General features: G+C 52.2%; 1 protein-coding gene across 1 annotated transcript in view; it reads left to right on the top strand.

Moving 5' to 3' along the window:
- Nucleotides 1-2,723: 2,723 nt before the first annotated feature.
- Nucleotides 2,724-20,255, top strand: part of map3k2 (mitogen-activated protein kinase kinase kinase 2) — a 134,105-nt gene continuing 116,573 nt past the window's right edge. Inside the window, exon 1 of the mRNA XM_059967523.1 lies at nucleotides 2,724-2,925. The gene's annotated coding sequence lies outside the window, so the exon portion shown is untranslated. The remainder of the gene's footprint in view (nucleotides 2,926-20,255) is intronic.

A 20,255-nucleotide genomic window follows, 5' to 3' on the forward strand; every position in this document is an offset into this window, starting at 1 on the left:
TGAGTTGAAATAAAGAAATAAATAGTGTAAGGGGAACAGTGAGGTAGTGTTCATGGACCGTTCAGAAATCTGATGGCAAAGGGGAAGAAGCTCTTCCTAAAACAATGGGTGTGTGTCTTGAAGCTCCTGTACCACCTCCCTCATGGTAGTAATGAGAAGAGGGAGGACGGATGACGGTGAGGGTCCTTAATAATGGATGTTGCCTTCTTGGTTCACCTTGTCTCGAAGATGTCCTTGATGGTGGGGAGACTAGTGCCTGTGATGGAGCTGTCAACCTCTGCAGCCTCTTGTGATCCTGCAAATTAAGAGCCTCCATACCAGGCTGCGATGCAACCAGTCAGAATGCTCTCCACTGTACACCTATAAAATTTTACCAGAGAATGTTCGATGGATCTGGACCTGTACTCCCTGTAGTTGAGAAGAATGAGAGGGGATCTCATTAAAACCTATCAAATATTGAAAGGCCTAGATAGAGTGGACGTGTAGAGACTGTTTCCTATACTGGGAGAGTCCAGGACCAGAGGACACAGCCTCAGAATAGAAGGACGTCCATTAAGAACAGTGATGAGGAGGTATTTCTTTAGCCAGAGGGTGATGAATCTATGGAATTAATTGCCACAAATGGCAGTGAAGGCCAAGTGATTGGGTATATTTAAAGAGATTGATTAGTAAGGATGTCAAAGGTTACAGGGGGAAGACAGGAGAATGGGGTTGAGAGGGATAATAAATCAGCCATGGTGGAATGGCAGGGCAGACTCAATGGGCTGAATAGCCTCAATCTGCTATTAAATCTTATGGTCTTATACCAAATTTTCTCAGACTTCTAATGAAGTAGAGCCACTGGTGTGTCTTTTCCTTGATTGCCTCAGTATGTTGGACCAAGATAGATCCACTGAGATATTGACACCCAGAAACTTGAATCTGCTCACCCTTTCCACCGCGTTCCCCTCATTAAGGACTGATGTGCGTTCCCTCAAATTCTCCTTCCCTTAAGTCCACAATCAGTTCCTTGGTCACTGTTCAATGCACTCAATAAACACCATGGTAGTCTTGTTTATTTGTAATGTGTCAAGAACAAAAAATTGAATTCGCAGTCACAATCTCATCTCTTTGCACACTTACCACACTGTGGCCTAGTCTGAAATACAGTCGCAATTTCCCCCCATTGCATGCCATCACACTTGTGTACACCAGCAACATTCTGGCATCCCCTTGCTCACCAGTTTTGAACACCCTCCACACCAACATCACTCTTGCACACTCACCCACCTCACACTCTCAGTGCCTTGCATGCTCATTTCACTTGCATCTGCTGCTCCTTACACACTGGACCCACTCGCACTCCCATCCCTTTGAACACCAAACCGGTTCATACACATAAACCATGCACAATAACTAGGCTCACACTCACAGCTCCTTGCACACTGATTTCAATCACACAACAACCTCCTGCATGTCCACCTGACTCAAACACCCAGCTCCTCTGATATTAAAATTGTTCCGCTCCCAGCTCCTTGCACGCATAACCAGCTCACACCCCCACACCCATGCACACTGACTTTCTTCAGAATCAGGTATAGTATCACTAGCAAATGCCGTGACGTTTGTTGTTTTGTGGCAGCAGTATATATAAGGTTAAATTCTAGAAGTAATGCAAAAAGAAAAAAATATTGAGGTTGTGTTCTTGGGTTGTCCGTTGAGAAATTTTGATGGTGGAAGGGGATGAAGCTGTTCCTAAAACACTAATTGTGTGTCTTTAGGCTCCTGTACCTCCTCCTTGATGGTAGCGATGAGAAGAGGGCATTTCCTGGACGATGGGAGTCCTTAATGATGGACGTGTCTTTTTGAGGCATCGCCTTTTGAAGGTATCCCGAATACTCGGGAGGCTGGTGCTCACGATGGTGCTAGCTGAGTTTACAACTTTCTGTAGCTTTTTCCAATCCTGTGCAGCGGCCTCTCCGTATCAGATGGTGTCGCAACCAGTTGGAATGCTCTCCATGGTACATCTATAGAATTATGTGATTATCATTGGCGACACACCGAATCTCCTCATGAAATACAGCAACTGTTGTGCCTTCTTTGTAATTAGATCAATATGTTGGATCTTTAGAGATGTTGACACCCAGGGACTTGAAACTGCTCACCCTTTTTTCCTTTGATCCCTCAAGGAGGACTGATGTGCGTTCCCTCAACTTCCCCGTCCTGAAATCCACAATCAATCCCTTGTTCAGACCGAGGGTGGTTGTTGCGCTGCCACTCCGCTCCTGTACGCCTCCTCATCGCCATCTGACACCAACTTTAGTCGTGCTGTTGGCAAGTTTGCTGACTGTATTTGAGCTGTGCCGTGGTTGTAGAGAGGGTAGAACAGTAGGCTAAACACTGCTCCAGAGGTCAGCGAGGTGTTATTTCCGATCCGCACAGACTGAGGTCTCCCGATGAGGAAGTCAAGGATCCAGAGGCCCAGGTTTTGGAGCTGGTCTCACCCAGACCTTGCACATTCACCACGCTCACACTCCCAGCTCCTTGCAAGTCGACTCCGTTCACTCACACCAAACCTTGCACACTCACTCGGTTAACGCGAACACAGATTGCAATTACACAACAAACACTTGGACGCCAACACCGGCTCACGCTCCCCGCCAAGGAGCCGCCGGTACCCATAAGGCCAACTGCGCAGGCGCGGCGGGTCACAGTCCGCCCAGGGCGCAGGCGCTGCCGGCATCGACGCAGGCGCACTCTCCACGATTCCTACTCCCGTCGCGGTCTCGGCAAAAATTTCGGCCGAGAAGCGAGCGGCGAGGCCGAGGCCCCGGCCCAGCCCCGGGGGAGAGGCCGCAACCCGGGGGAAGGGCGACGGTGCGGCCCGACCGCCAGCTCAGTCGGCACCGGAGCCCGCGGTGGTGGCGCTGAATGAGCGGAAGCCGAGTGAGTGAGAGTGGAGGGAGGTCGGGGAGCGAAGCCGCGCGGGGTCGGGGCTTGAGGCTTGGTCGGTGGGGAACCCTGGGGTAGAGTGCCGGAGGGTGCGGGTCTTTCTCTGTTTATCAGCAGGGTACAGTACTGGTGCGGACGGGTCTTGTCACTGTATAACACCGAGGTACAATACTGGCAGGAACGGGCATTTCGGTGTGTTACACCGTGTTACAGTGCCAGTGGGATCAGGTCTGTTACTGTTTAATACTGGAGTACAGTACCGCTGGGAATTGTCCCTCCGTCACTATATAATACCGGACTACTGTCCCGATAGGGCTGGATCTGTCACTGTCTAACACATGGGTACAGTGTACCGGTGAGAACGGGTATGTCACCGTAAACACCATTCTACAGTACCAGTGGGGACGGGTCTGTCGCTATATAACGCCAGATAGAGTACTGGGAGGGATTGGTCTGACACTATATAAAACCTGGATACGGTACTGATGGGAAAGGGTCTGTCACTATCTAACATCAGGATACGGTTTTGGTGGGTACAGGTATAACACTAGGACACAGTACTGGTGGGGACGAACCTGTTGCTGTATAACACCGGGATACAGCACTCGTGGGGAAAGATTTCACTGTATAACACCAGGTTATAGTACTGGTAGGGACTGGCCTGTCACTGTATAACACCAGGGTACAGTACCAGTGGGGATGAGTCTCTCACTGTGTACGATTGGGGTGCAGTACTGGTGGGACTGGTTTGTCACTGAATAACACTGGGTAAAATACCAATGGGGACTGGGGTGTAGTACCTGGGGACTCATCTGTCACTGTATAACTCTGGAACACAGTTCTGGTAGGAGTAGGCCTGTCAGGGAGTAGTACCATTATACAATACCAGTGTGGATGGGCCTGTCAGTGTATAATACTGGGTGCAGTCCTGGTAGGGACTGGTCTGTCACTGTATAACGCCAGGGTACAGTTCCAGTTGGGATGGGCCTGTCAGTGTATAGCACTGGAGTACAGTACCGATGGGGACAGATTTATCACTTGTGGGGACAGGACTGTCACAGCATTACACTAGGGTATAGTATTAGTAGGGAAGGGTTTGTCACTGTACAACACTGTGGTACAGTACCAATGTCAGCTTGTCTGTCACCATATAACATCAGGGTAAAGTAACTGTAGGGGCTGGTCTGAACTATAGAGCAATGGGGTACAGTACCAGTGCTGAATGGGTTTGTCACTATATACCCCTGGGAGAGAGTATCAGTGGGGAAAGGGTTTGTTACTGTTTATCATCGGTGTTCAGCAGCAGTGATTGTGAGTCGGTCACTGTATAACGCTAGGGTTCAGTACCAGTCTGTTATTGTATAACACAAGGATACAGTGCAGGGGGAAGGGTCTGTCATTGTATAACACTGGGTACAGTACCAGTGTGGACGGGTCTGTCGGTGTGTAACATCGGGGTACAGTACCGGTGTGGACGGGTCTGTCGGTGTGTAACATCGGGGTACAGTACCGGTGTGGACGGGTCTGTCGGTGTGTAACATCGGGGTACAGTACCGGTGTGGACGGGTCAGAGGGTGTGTAACATCGGGGTACAGTACCGGTGTGGACGGGTCAGTGGGTGTGTAACATCGGGGTACAGTACCGGTGTGGACGGGTCTGTCGGTGTGTAACATCGGGGTACAGTACCGGTGTGGACAAGTCTGTCGGTGTGTAACATCGGGGTACAGTACCGGTGTGGACGGGTCTGTCGGTGTGTAACATCGGGGTACAGTACCGGTGTGGACGGGTCTGTCGGTGTGTAACATCGGGGTACAGTACCGGTGTGGACGGGTCAGAGGGTGTGTAACATCGGGGTACAGTACCGGTGTGGATGGGTCAGTGGGTGTGTAACATCGGGGTACAGTACCGGTGTGGACGGGTCTGTCGGTGTGTAACATCGGGGTACAGTACCGGTGTGGACAAGTCTGTCGGTGTGTAACATCGGGGTACAGTACCGGTGTGGACGGGTCTGTCGGTGTGTAACATCGGGGTACAGTACCGGTGTGGACGGGTCTGTCGGTGTGTAAAATCGCGGTACAGTACCGGTGTGGACGGGTCTCTTGGTGTGTAACATCGGGGTACAGTACCGGAGTGTACGGGTCTGTCGGTGTGTAACATCGGGGTACAGTACCGGTGTGGACGGGTCTGTCGGTGTGTAACATCGGGGTACATTACCGGTGTGGACAGGTCTGTCGGTGTGTAACATCGGGGTACAGTACCGGTGTGGACGGGTCGGTCTGTGTATAACATCGGGGTACAGTACCGGTGTGGACGGGTCTGTCGGTGTGTAACATCGGGGTACAGTACCGGTGTGGACGGGTCTGTCAGTGTATAACATCGGGGTACAGTACCTGTGTGGAAGGGTCTGTCAGTGTGTAACATCGGGGTACAGTACCGGTGTGGATGGGTCTGTCAGTGTATAACATCGGGGTACAGTACCTGTGTGGAAGGGTCTGTCAGTGTGTAACATCGGGGTACAGTACCGGTGTGGACGGGTCTGTCGGTGTGTAACATCGGGGTACAGTACCGGTGTGGACGGGTCTGTCAGTGTATAACATCGGGGTACAGTACCTGTGTGGAAGGGTCTGTCAGTGTGTAACATCGGGGTACAGTACCGGTGTGGATGGGTCTGTCAGTGTATAACATCGGGGTACAGTACCTGTGTGGAAGGGTCTGTCAGTGTGTAACATCGGGGTACAGTACTGGTGTGGATGGGTCTGTCAGTGTATAACATCGGGGTACAGTACCGGTGTGGAAGGGTCTGTCAGTGTGTAACATCAGGGTACAGTACCGGTGTGGATGGGTCTGTCAGTGTATAACATCGGGGTACAGTACCTGTGTGGAAGGGTCTGTCGGTTGTAACAGCATGATACAATACTTGAGGACCGAGTCCATGGGACACTCAAAGCTGCTGCTCAGGTTGACTCTGTGGTTAAGAAGGCATACTGTGCATTGGCCTTCATCAATCGTGGGATTGAGTTTAAGAGCCGAGAGGTAATTTTGCAACTATATAGGACCCTGATCAGACCCCACTTGGTGTACTGTGCTCAATTCTGGTCGCCTCAATAGGAAGGATGTGGAAACCATAGAAAGGGTGCAGAGGAGATTTACAAGAATGTTGTCCAGATTGGGGAACATGCATTATGAGAATAGGTTGAGTGAACTTGGCCTTTTCTCCTTGGAGCGGCAGAGGATTGGTGAATTGATGAATTGATGGAGGTGTAAAAGATGATGAGAGGCATTGATTGTGTGGATAATCTGAGGCCTTTCTCTAGGGCTGAATTGGCTAGCATGAGAGGGCACAGTTTTAAGGTGCTTGCATGTAGGTACAGTGGAGTTATAAGGGGTAAGTTTTATACGTAGAGAGTGGTGTGTGCCCAGAATGGGCTGCTGGTGGCAGTGGTGGAGGCGGAAATGATAGGATCTTTTAAGAGAGTCCTGGATAGGTACATGGAGCTGAGAAAAATAGAGGGTTCTGAGTAAAGACTAGGTAGTTCTAAGATTGGGACATGTTCAGCACATGTTTGTGGGCCGAAGCGCCTGTATTGTGCTGTATGTTTTCTATGTTTCTAATATCAGTATGGATTGGTCTGGCAGTGTATACATTGGGGTACAGTACCAGTGTGGACGGTTCTGTCAGTGTGCAACATCGGGGTACAGTACCGGTGTGGACGGTTCTGTCGGTGTGTAACTTCGGGGTACAGTACCGGTGTGGACGGGTCTGTGGGTGTGTAACATCGGGATACAGTACCGGTTTGGACGGGTCTGTGGGTGTGTAACATCGGGGTACAGTACCGGTGTGGACGGGTCTGTCGGTGTGTAACATCGGGGTACAGTACCGGTGTGGACGGGTCTGTCGGTGTGTAACATCGGGGTACAGTACCGGTGTGGACGGGTCAGAGGGTGTGTAACATCGGGGTACAGTACCGGTGTGGACGGGTCAGTGGGTGTGTAACATCGGGGTACAGTACCGGTGTGGACGGGTCTGTCGGTGTGTAACATCGGGGTACAGTACCGGTGTGGACAAGTCTGTCGGTGTGTAACATCGGGGTACAGTACCGGTGTGGACGGGTCTGTCGGTGTGTAACATCGGGGTACAGTACCGGTGTGGACGGGTCTGTCGGTGTGTAACATCGGGGTACAGTACCGGTGTGGACGGGTCAGAGGGTGTGTAACATCGGGGTACAGTACCGGTGTGGACGGGTCAGTGGGTGTGTAACATCGGGGTACAGTACCGGTGTGGACGGGTCTGTCGGTGTGTAACATCGGGGTACAGTACCGGTGTGGACAAGTCTGTCGGTGTGTAACATCGGGGTACAGTACCGGTGTGGACGGGTCTGTCGGTGTGTAACATCGGGGTACAGTACCGGTGTGGACGGGTCTGTCGGTGTGTAAAATCGCGGTACAGTACCGGTGTGGACGGGTCTCTTGGTGTGTAACATCGGGGTACAGTACCGGAGTGTACGGGTCTGTCGGTGTGTAACATCGGGGTACAGTACCGGTGTGGACGGGTCTGTCGGTGTGTAACATCGGGGTACATTACCGGTGTGGACAGGTCTGTCGGTGTGTAACATCGGGGTACAGTACCGGTGTGGACGGGTCGGTCTGTGTATAACATCGGGGTACAGTACCGGTGTGGACGGGTCTGTCGGTGTGTAACATCGGGGTACAGTACCGGTGTGGACGGGTCTGTCAGTGTATAACATCGGGGTACAGTACCTGTGTGGAAGGGTCTGTCAGTGTGTAACATCGGGGTACAGTACCGGTGTGGATGGGTCTGTCAGTGTATAACATCGGGGTACAGTACCTGTGTGGAAGGGTCTGTCAGTGTGTAACATCGGGGTACAGTACCGGTGTGGACGGGTCTGTCGGTGTGTAACATCGGGGTACAGTACCGGTGTGGACGGGTCTGTCAGTGTATAACATCGGGGTACAGTACCTGTGTGGAAGGGTCTGTCAGTGTGTAACATCGGGGTACAGTACCGGTGTGGATGGGTCTGTCAGTGTATAACATCGGGGTACAGTACCTGTGTGGAAGGGTCTGTCAGTGTGTAACATCGGGGTACAGTACTGGTGTGGATGGGTCTGTCAGTGTATAACATCGGGGTACAGTACCGGTGTGGAAGGGTCTGTCAGTGTGTAACATCAGGGTACAGTACCGGTGTGGATGGGTCTGTCAGTGTATAACATCGGGGTACAGTACCTGTGTGGAAGGGTCTGTCGGTTGTAACAGCATGATACAATACTTGAGGACCGAGTCCATGGGACACTCAAAGCTGCTGCTCAGGTTGACTCTGTGGTTAAGAAGGCATACTGTGCATTGGCCTTCATCAATCGTGGGATTGAGTTTAAGAGCCGAGAGGTAATTTTGCAACTATATAGGACCCTGATCAGACCCCACTTGGTGTACTGTGCTCAATTCTGGTCGCCTCAATAGGAAGGATGTGGAAACCATAGAAAGGGTGCAGAGGAGATTTACAAGAATGTTGTCCAGATTGGGGAACATGCATTATGAGAATAGGTTGAGTGAACTTGGCCTTTTCTCCTTGGAGCGGCAGAGGATTGGTGAATTGATGAATTGATGGAGGTGTAAAAGATGATGAGAGGCATTGATTGTGTGGATAATCTGAGGCCTTTCTCTAGGGCTGAATTGGCTAGCATGAGAGGGCACAGTTTTAAGGTGCTTGCATGTAGGTACAGTGGAGTTATAAGGGGTAAGTTTTATACGTAGAGAGTGGTGTGTGCCCAGAATGGGCTGCTGGTGGCAGTGGTGGAGGCGGAAATGATAGGATCTTTTAAGAGAGTCCTGGATAGGTACATGGAGCTGAGAAAAATAGAGGGTTCTGAGTAAAGACTAGGTAGTTCTAAGATTGGGACATGTTCAGCACATGTTTGTGGGCCGAAGCGCCTGTATTGTGCTGTATGTTTTCTATGTTTCTAATATCAGTATGGATTGGTCTGGCAGTGTATACATTGGGGTACAGTACCAGTGTGGACGGTTCTGTCAGTGTGCAACATCGGGGTACAGTACCGGTGTGGACGGTTCTGTCGGTGTGTAACTTCGGGGTACAGTACCGGTGTGGACGGGTCTGTGGGTGTGTAACATCGGGGTACAGTACCGGTTTGGACGGGTCTGTGGGTGTGTAACATCGGGGTACAGTACCGGTGTGGACGGGTCTGTGGGTGTGTAACGTCAGGGTACAGTACCTGTGTGCATGGGTCTGTCAGTGTGTAACATCGGGGTACAGTACCTGTGTGGACGGGTCTGTCAGTGTGTAACATCGGGGTACAGTACCTGTGTGGACGGGGTCTGTCGGTGTGTAACTTCGGGGCACAGTACCGGTGTGGACAGGTCTGTCGGTGTGTAACATCGGGGTACAGTACTGGTGTGGACGGGTCTGTCGGTGTGTAACATTGGGGCACAGTACCGGTGTGGACGGGTCTGTCGGTGTGTAACATCGGGGTACAGTACTGGTGTGTAACATCGGTGTACAGTACCGGTGTGGACGGGTCTGTCAGTGTGTAACATCGGGGCACAGTACCGGTGTGGACGGGTCTGTCGGTGTGTAACATCGGGGTACAGTACTGGTGTGTAACATCGGGGTACAGTACCGGTGTGGACGGGTCTGTCAGTGTGTAACATCGGGGTACAGTACCAGTGTGGATGGGTCTGTCGGTTGTAACAGCATGATACAATACTTGAGGACCGAGTCCATGGGACACTCAAAGCTGCTACTCAGGTTGACTCTGTGGTTAAGAAGGCATACTGTGCATTGGCCTTCATCAATCGTGGGATTGAGTTTAAGAGCCGAGAGGTAATTTTGCAACTATATAGGACACTGATCAGAACCACACTTGGTGTACTGTGCTCAATTCTGGTCGCCTCAATAGGTAGGATATGGAAACCATAGAAAGGGTGCAGAGGAGATTTACAAGGATGTTGTCCAGATTGGGGAACATGCATTATGAGAATAGGTTGAGTGAACTTGGCCTTTTCTCCTTGGAGCGGCAGAGGATTGGTGAATTGATGGAGGTGTACAAGATGATGAGAGGCATTGATTGTGTGGATAATCTGAGGCTTTTCTCTAGGGCTGAATTGGCTAGCATGAGAGGGCACAGTTTTAAGGTGCTTGCATGTAGGTACAGTGGAGTTATAAGGGGTAAGTTTTATACGTAGAGAGTGGTGTGTGCCCAGAATGGGCTGCTGGTGGCAGTGATGGAGGCGGAAATGATAGGGTGTTTTAAGAGAGTCCTGGATAGGTACATGGAGCTTAGAAAAATAGAGGGTTCTGAGTAAAGACTAGGTAGTTCTAAGATTGGGACATGTTCAGCACATGTTTGTGGGCCGAAGCGCCTGTATTGTGCTGTATGTTTTCTACGTTTCTAATATCAGTGTGGACGGGTCTGTCAGTATATAACATCGGGGTACAGTACCGGTGTGGACGGGTCTGTCGTTGTGTAACATCGGGCAGCAGAGTCAGATCAGTTACTGTATAACACTGGGCTGTGGTATTGGTGGGAATGGGTTCATCACTGCACCACACTGGTACAGTACTGGTGGGGTTAGATCTGTCACTTATAATACAGGAGTACAGTATTTGTGGGAATGGGTCAGTTGCTGTATAACACTGGATCACACTACAGTTGAGAACAGTTCTGTATCTCTATATCTCTATATAACAGTTCTGTATCTCTATATACCATGTCAGAGGGAACTGGCCAGCACTGTCCAATGCTGGGGTAGGGTGCTGGTGGAGACATGATTGTCACTGTTTATCACCAGGGTTCAGTTTCACTGGTTACGGGCCTGTCATTGTATAAAACCAAGCTACAAGATCCATGGGGACAGGTGTGTAGCTGTATAATACCTGTTGTGACAGGTCTTTCACTGTGTGACACTGGGGTGTAGTATCGTCTGTGATGGGTCTGTCACTGTGACATTGGGGTGTAGTACCGGCTGTGACGGGTCTGTCGCTGTGACACTGGGGAGTAGTACTGTTTGTAACGGGTCTGTCACTGTGTGACACGGGTGTGTAGTACCGGCTGTGGCAGGTCTGTCGCTGTGTGACACGGGGGTGTAGTACCAGCTCTGATGGATCTGTCGCTGTGTGACACTGCGATGTAGTACTGGCTGTGATGTGTCTGTCGCTGTGTGACACTGGGGTGTAGTACTGGCTGTGATGGGTCTGTCACTGTGTGACACTGGGGTGTAGAACCGGCTGTGATGGGTCTGTCAGTGTATGACACTGAGATTTCGTACCGGCTGTGATGGATTGTCACTGTGACACAGGGGTTTAGTACCGGTTGTGATGGGTCTGTCACTGTGTGACACTGGGGTGTAGTACCGGTTGTGACGGGTCTGTCTCTGTGACATTGGGATTTAGTACCGGCCGTGTCGGGTCTGTCACTGTGACATTGGGGTTTAGTACCGGCTGTGACGGGTCTGTCACTGTGCGAAACTGGGGTGAGGCACCGGCTGTGACTTGTCTGTCACTGTGACATTGGGGTTTAGTACCGGCTGTGACGGATCTGTCACTGTGACACCCATAGGTAGTACTGGCTGTGATGGGTCTGTCGCTGTGTGACACTGGTGTGTAGTACTGGCTGTGATGGGTCTGTCGCTGTGTGACACGGGGGTGTAGTACTGGCTGTGATGGGTCTGTCGCTGTGTGACACGGGGGTGTAGTACCGGCCGTGGTGGGTCTGTCACTGTGACATCCATAGGTAGTACCAGCTGTGATGGGTATGTCGCTGTGTGACAGCTGTGGGTAGTACTGGCTGTGATGGGTCTGTCACTGTGACACCCATAGGTAGTACTGGCTGCGATGGGTCTGTCGCTGTGTGACACGGGGGTGTAGTACCGGCCGTGATGGGTCTGTCACTGTGACACCCATAGGTAGTACTGGCTGTGATGGGTCTGTCACTGTGTGACACTGGGGTGTAGTACCGGCTGTGATAGGTCTGTCACTGTGTGACACTGGGGTGTAGTACTGGCTGTGATGGGTCTGTCGCTGTGTGACATGGGGGTGTAGTACCAGCCGTGATGGGTCTGTCACTGTGACACCCATAGGTAGTACTGGCTGTGATGGGTCTGTCGCTGTGTGACACGGGGGTGTAGTACCGGCCGTGATGGGTCTGTCGCTGTGTGACACTGGGGTGTAGTACTGGCTGTGATGGGTCTGTCGCTGTGTGACACGGGGGTTTAGTACCGGCCGTGATGGGTCTGTCACTGTGACACCCATAGGTAGTACTGGCTGTGATGGGTCTGTCGCTGTGTGACATGGGGGTGTAGTACCGGCTGTGATGGGTCTGTCACTGTGACATTGGGGTTTAGTACCGGCTGTGACGGGTTTTTCACTGTGTGACACTGGGGTTGAGTACCGGCTGTGACGGGTCTTTCACTGTGTGACACTGGGGTTTAGTACCGGCTGTGACGGGTCTTTCACTGTGTGACACTGGGGTTTAGTACCGGCTGTGACGGGTCTTTCACTGTGTGACATTGTGGTTTAGTACCGGCTGTGATGGGTCTGTCACTGTGTGACACTGGGGTTTAGTACTGGCTGTGTCGGGTCTTTCACTGTGTGACAGCTGTGGGTAGTACTGTCTGTGATGGGTCTGTCGCTGTGTGACACTGGGGTGTAGTACTGGCTGTGATGGGTCTGTCACTGTGTGACATTGGGGTGTAGTACCGGTTGTGACGGGTCTGTCACTGTGACATTGGGATTTAGTACCGGCCATGTCGGGTCTGTCACTGTGACATTGGGGTTTAGTACCGGCCGTGACAGGTCTGTCACTGTGACATTGGGGTTTAGTATCGTCTGTGATGGGTCTGTCACTGTGACATTGGGGTTTAGTACCGGCTGTGACGGGTCTGTCACTGTGCGAAACTGGGGTGTGGCACCGGCTATGACTTGTCTGTCACTGTGACACTGGGGTTCAGTACCGGCTGTGACGGGTTTTTCACTGTGTGACACTGGGGTTTAGAACTAGCTGTGATGTGTCTTTCACAGTGTGACCCTGGAGTTTAGTACTGGCTGTGTCGGGTCGGTCACTGTGACATTGGGATTTAGTACCGGCTGTGACGGGTCTGTCACTGTGCGAAACTGGGGTGTGGCACCGGCTGTGACTTGTCTGTCACTGTGACATTGGGGTTTAGTACCGGCTGTGTCAGTCTGTCACTGTGACATTCGGGTTTAGTACCGGCTGTGACGGGTCTGTCACTGTGACATTGGAGTTTAGTACCGGCTGTGACGGGTCTGTCACTGTGACATTGGGGTTTAGTACCGGCTGTGACGGGTCTGTCACTGTGACATTGGGGTTTAGTATCATCTGTGACGGGTCTGTCACTGTGACATTGGGGTTTAGTGTCGTCTGTGTCGGGTCTGTCACTTGACATTGGGGTTTAGTACAGGCTGTGACGGGGCTGTCACGATGACACTGGGGTTTAGTACTGGCTGTGATGGGTCTGTCGCTGTGACATTGGGGTTTAGTACCGGCTGTGACGGGTCTGTCACTGTGACATTGGGGTTTAGTACAGGCTGTGTCGGGTCTGTCACTGTGACATTGGGGTTTAGTACCGGCTGTGACGGGTCTGTCACTGTGACATTGGTGTTTAGTATCGTCTGTGTCGGGTCTGTCACTGTGAGACCAGTGTGTAGTACCAGATGTGCCGGGTCTGTCACTGTGACACTGGTGTGTAGTACCAGCAGTGATGGTTCTGTCGCTGTGTGACAGCTGTGGGTAGTACTGGTTGTGACGGGTCTGTCACGGTGCGAAACTGGGGTGTAGCACCGGCTGTGACTGGTTTGTCACTGTGACATTGGGGTGTAGTACCGGCTGTGACGGGTCTGTCGCTGTGACACTGGGGAGTAGTACTGTTTGTAACGGGTCTGTCACTGTGTGACACGGGTGTGTAGTACCGGCTGTGGCAGGTCTGTCTCTGTGTGACACAGGGGTGTAGTACCGGCTCTGATGGATCTGTCGCTGCGTGACACTGGGGTTTAGTACTGGCTGTGATGGGTCTGTCGCTGTGTGACACTGGGGTGTAGTACTGGTTGTGATGGATCTGTCTCTGTGTGACACGGGGGTGTAGTACTGGCAGTGATGGGTCTGTCACTGTGACACCCATAGGTAGTACCGTCTCTGATGGGTCTGTCACTGTGTGACATGGGGGTGTAGTACCAGTTGTGACGGGTCTGTCACTGTGACATTGGGGTTTAGGACCGGCTGTGACGGGTTTTTCACTGTGTGACACTGGGGTGTAGTACTGGCTGTGATGGGTCTGTCACTGTGTGACACTGGGGTGTAGTACTGGTTGTGATGGGTCTGTCGCTGTGTGACACTGGGGTGTAGTACTCGTTGTGATGGGTCTGTCACTGTGTGACACTGGGGTGTAGTACTGGTTGTGATGGGTCTGTCGCTGTGTGACACTGGGGTGTAGTACCGGTTGTGACGGGTCTGTCACTGTGACATTGGGATTTAGTACCGGCCGTGTCGGGTCTGTCACTGTGACATTGGGGTTTAGTATCGTCTGTGTCGGGTCTGTCACTGTGAGACCAGTGTGTAGTACCAGCTGTGATGGGTATGTCGCTGTGTGACAGCTGTGGGTAGTACTGGCTGTGATGGGTCTGTCACTGTGACATTGGGGTTTAGTATCGTCTGTGATGGGTCTGTCACTGTGACATTGGGGTGCAGTACCGGCTGTGATTGGTCTGTCACTGTGTGACACTGGGGTGTAGTACTGGTTGTGATGGGTCTGTCACTGTGACACTGGAGTGTAGTACTGGCTGTGATGTGTCTGTCACTGTGTGACACTGGGGTGTAGTACCGGTTGTGACGGGTCTGTCACTGTGTGACACTGGGGTTTAGTACTGGCTGTGATGGGTCTGTCACTGTGACATTGGGGTTTAGTATCGTCTGTGATGGGTCTGTCACTGTGACATTGTGGTTTAGTACCGGCTGTGATGGGTCTGTCACTGTGTGACACTGGGGTTTAGTACTGGCTGTGTCGGGTCTTTCACTGTGTGACCCTGTGGTTTAGTGCCGGCTGTGTCGGGTCGGTCACTGTGACATTGGGGTTTAGTATCATCTGTGTCGGGTCTGTCACTGTGAGACCAGTGTGTAGTACCAGCTGTGATGGGTATGTCGCTGTGTGACAGCTGTGGGTAGTACTGGCTGTGATGGGTCTGTCACTGTGACATTGGGGTTTAGTATTGTCTGTGATGGGTCTGTCACTGTGACATTGGGGTTTAGCACCGGCTGTGACGGGTTTTTCACTGTGTGACACGGGGGTGTAGTACCGGCCGTGATGGGTCTGTCATTGTGACACCCGTGGTTAGTACTGGCTGTGATGGGTCTGTCGCTGTGTGACACTGGGGTGTTGTACTGGCTCTGATGGGTCCGTCGCTGTGTGACACTGTGGTGTAGTACTGGTTGTGATGGGTCTGTCACTGTGTGACACTGGGGTGTAGTACTGGCTGTGATGGGTCTGTCGCTGTGTGACACGGGGGTGTAGTACCGGCTGTGATGGGTCTGTCACTGTGTGACACTGGGGTGTAGTACTGGTTGTGATGGGTCTGTCACTGTGACATTGGGATTTAGTACCGGCCGTGTCGGGTCTGTCACTGTGACGTTGGGGTTTACTACCGGTTGTGACGGGTCTGTCGCTGTGACATTGGGGTTTAGTACCGGCCATGTCGGGTCGGTCACTGTGACATTGGAGTTTAGTACCAGCTGTGACGTGTGTGTCACTGTGTGACACTGGGGTGTAGTACTGGCTGTGATGGGTCTGTCGCTGTGTGACACTGGGGTGTTGTACTGGCTCTGATGGGTCTGTTGCTGTGTGACACTGTGGTGTAGTACTGGTTGTGATGAGTCTGTCACTGTGACACTGGAGTGTAGTACTGGCTGTGATGTGTCTGTCACTGTGTGACACTGGGGTGTAGTACCGGTTGTGACGGGTCTGTCACTGTGACATTGGGATTTAGTACCGGCCGTGTCGGGTCTGTCACTGTGACATTGGGGTTTAGTATCGTCTGTGTCGGGTCTGTCACTGTGAGACCAGTGTGTAGTACCAGCTGTGATGGGTATGTCGCTGTGTGACAGCTGTGGGTAGTACTGGCTGTGATGGGTCTGTCACTGTGACATTGGGGTTTAGTATCGTCTGTGATGGGTCTGTCACTGTGACATTGGGGTTTAGCACCGGCTGTGACGGGTTTTTCACTGTGTGACACGGGGGTGTAGTACCGGCCGTGATGGGTCTGTCATTGTGACACCCGTGGTTAGTACTGGCTGTGATGGGTCTGTCGCTGTGTGACACTGGGGTGTTGTACTGGCTCTGATGGGTCTGTCGCTGTGTGACACTGTGGTGTAGTACTGGTTGTGATGTGTCTGTCACTGTGTGACACTGGGGTGTAGTACCGGCTGTGATGGGTCTGTCAGTGTATGACACTGAGATTTCGTACCGGCTGTGATGGATTGTCACTGTGACATTGGGGTTTAGTATCGTCTGTGATGGGTCTGTCACTGTGACATTGGGGTTTAGCACCGGCTGTGACGGGTTTTTCACTGTGTGACACTGGGGTGTAGTACCGTCTGTGACGGGTCCATCACTGTGACATTGTGGTTTAGTACCGGCTGTGATGGGTCTGTCACTGTGTGACACAGGGGTTTAGTACTGGCTGTGTCGGGTCTTTCACTGTGTGACCCTGGGGTTTAGTACTGGCTGTGATGGGTCTTTCACTGTGTGACCCTGGGGTTTAGTACAGGCTGTGTCGGGTCGGTCACTGTGACATTGGGGTTTAGTATCGTCTGTGTCGGGTCTGTCACTGTGAGACCAGTGTGTAGTACCAGCTGTGATGGGTATGTCGCTGTGTGACAGCTGTGGGTAGTACTGGCTGTGATGGGTCTGTCACTGTGACATTGGGGTTTAGTATCGTCTGTGATGGGTCTGTCACTGTGACATTGGGGTTTAGCACCGGCTGTGACGGGTTTTTCACTGTGTGACACGGGGGTGTAGTACCGGCCGTGATGGGTCTGTCATTGTGACACCCGTGGGTAGTACTGGCTGTGATGGGTCTGTCGCTGTGTGACACTGGGGTGTTGTACTGGCTCTGATGGGTCTGTCGCTGTGTGTCACTGTGGTGTAGTACTGGCTGTGATGGGTCTGTCGCTGTGTGACACGGGGGTGTAGTACCGGCTGTGATGGGTCTGTCACTGTGTGACACTGGGGTGTAGTACTGGTTGTGATGGGTCTGTCACTGTGACATTGGGATTTAGTACCGGCCGTGTCGGGTCTGTCACTGTGACGTTGGGGTTTACTACCGGTTGTGACGGGTCTGTCGCTGTGACATTGGGATTTAGTACCGGCCGTGTCGGGTCGGTCACTGTGACATTGGAGTTTAGTACCGGCTGTGATGGGTATGTCGCTGTGTGACACTGGGGTGTAGTACCAGCTGTGACGTGTGTGTCACTGTGTGACACTGGGGTGTAGTACTGGTTGTGATGGGTCTGTCACTGTGTGACACTGGGGTGTAGTACTGGCTGTGATGGGGCTGTCGCTGTGTGACACTGGGGTGTAGTACTGGTTGTGATGGGTCTGTTGCTGTGTGACACGGGGGTGTAGTACCGGCCGTGATGGGTCTGTCATTGTGACACCCGTGGGTAGTACTGGCTGTGATGGGTCTGTCGCTGTGTGACACTGGGGTGTTGTACTGGCTCTGATGGGTCTGTCGCTGTGTGACACCGGGGTGTAGTACTGGTTGTGATGGGTCTGTCACTGTGACACTGGAGTGTAGTACTGGCTGTGATGTGTCTGTCACTGTGTGACACTGGGGTGTAGTACCGGTTGTGACAGGTCTGTCACTGTGACATTGGGATTTAGTACCGGCCGTGTCGGGTCTGTCACTGTGACATTGGGGTTTAGTATCGTCTGTGTCGGGTCTGTCACTGTGAGACCAGTGTGTAGTACCAGCTGTGATGGGTATGTCGCTGTGTGACAGCTGTGGGTAGTACTGGCTGTGATTGGTCTGTCACTGTGACATTGGGGTTTAGTATCGTCTGTGATGGGTCTGTCACTGTGACATTGGGGTTTAGCACCTGCTGTGACGGGTTTTTCACTGTGTGACACTGGGGTGTAGTACCGTCTGTGACGGGTCCATCACTGTGACATTGTGGTTTAGTACCGGCTGTGATGGGTCTGTCACTGTGTGACACAGGGGTTTAGTACTGGCTGTGTCGGGTCTTTCACTGTGTGACCCTGGGGTTTAGTACTGGCTGTGATGGGTCTGTCACAGTGTGACACTGGGGTGTAGTACCGGATGTGACAGGTCTGTCACTGTGACATTGGGATTTAGTACCGGCCGTGTCGGGTCTGTCACTGTGACATTGGGGTTTAGTATCGTCTGTGTCGGGTCTGTCACTGTGAGACCAGTGTGTAGTACCAGCTGTGATGGGTATGTCGCTGTGTGACAGCTGTGGGTAGTACTGGCTGTGATGGGTCTGTCACTGTGACATTGGGGTTTAGTATAGTCTGTGATGGGTCTGTCACTGTGACATTGGGGTGCAGTACCGGCTGTGATGGGTCTGTCGCTGTGTGACACTGGGCTGTAGTACCGGCTGTGATTGGTCTGTCACTGTGTGACACTGGGGTGTAGTACTGGTTGTGATGGGTCTGTCACTGTGACACTGGAGTGTAGTACAGGCTGTGATGTGTCTGTCGCTGTGTGACACTGGGCTGTAGTACCGGCTGTGATTGGTCTGTCACTGTGTGACACTGGGGTGTAGTACTGGTTGTGATGGGTCTGTCACTGTGACACTGGAGTGTAGTACAGGCTGTGATGGGTATGTCGCTGTGTGACAGCTGTGGGTAGTACTGGCTGTGATGGGTCTGTCACTGTGACATTGGGGTTTAGTATTGTCTGTGATGGGTCTTTCACTGTGTGACACTGGGGTTTAGTACTGGCTGTGTCGGGTCTTTCACTGTGTGACATTGGGGTTTAGTACTGGCTGTGATGGGTCTGTCATTGTGTGACACAGGGGTTTAGTACTGGCTGTGTCGGGTCTTTCACTGTGTGACCCTGGGGTTTAGTGCCGGCTGTGTCGGGTCGGTCACTGTGACATTGGGGTTTAGTATCGTCTGTGTCGGGTCTGTCACTGTGAGACCAGTGTGTAGTACCAGCTGTGATGGGTATGTCGCTGTGTGACAGCTGTGGGTAGTACTGGCTGTGATGGGTCTGTCACTGTGACATTGGGGTTTAGCACCGGCTGTGACGGGTTTTTCACTGTGTGACACGGGGGTGTAGTACCGGCCGTGATGGGTCTGTCATTGTGACACCCGTGGGTAGTACTGGCTGTGATGGGTCTGTCGCTGTGTGACACTGGGGTGTTGTACTGGCTCTGATGGGTCTGTCGCTGTGTGACACTGTGGTGTAGTACTGGCTGTGATGGGTCTGTCGCTGTGTGACACGGGGGTGTAGTACCGGCTGTGATGGGTCTGTCGCTGTGTGACACTGGGGTGTAGTACTGGTTGTGATGGGTCTGTCACTGTGACATTGGGATTTAGTACCGGCCGTGTCGGGTCTGTCACTGTGACGTTGGGGTTTACTACCGGTTGTGACGGGTCTGTCGCTGTGACATTGGGATTTAGTACCGGCCGTGTCGGGTCGGTCACTGTGACATTGGAGTTTAGTACCGGCTGTGATGGGTATGTCGCTGTGTGACACTGGGGTGTAGTACCAGCTGTGACGTGTGTGTCACTGTGTGACACTGGGGTGTAGTACTGGTTGTGATGGGTCTGTTGCTGTGTGACACGGGGGTGTAGTACCGGCCGTGATGGGTCTGTCATTGTGACACCCGTGGGTAGTACTGGCTGTGATGGGTCTGTCGCTGTGTGACACTGGGGTGTTGTACTGGCTCTGATGGGTCTGTCGCTGTGTGACACTGGGGTGTAGTACTGGTTGTGATGGGTCTGTCACTGTGACACTGGAGTGTAGTACTGGCTGTGATGTGTCTGTCACTGTGTGACACTGGGGTGTAGTACCGGTTGTGACAGGTCTGTCACTGTGACATTGGGATTTAGTACCGGCCGTGTCGGGTCTGTCACTGTGACATTGGGGTTTAGTATCGTCTGTGTCGGGTCTGTCACTGTGAGACCAGTGTGTAGTACCAGCTGTGATGGGTATGTCGCTGTGTGACAGCTGTGGGTAGTACTGGCTGTGATGGGTCTGTCACTGTGACATTGGGGTTTAGTATCGTCTGTGATGGGTCTGTCACTGTGACATTGGGGT

Source organism: Hypanus sabinus, chromosome 4 (genome assembly GCF_030144855.1).
Source record: "Hypanus sabinus isolate sHypSab1 chromosome 4, sHypSab1.hap1, whole genome shotgun sequence".
Classification (NCBI taxonomy): Eukaryota; Metazoa; Chordata; class Chondrichthyes; order Myliobatiformes; family Dasyatidae; genus Hypanus; species Hypanus sabinus.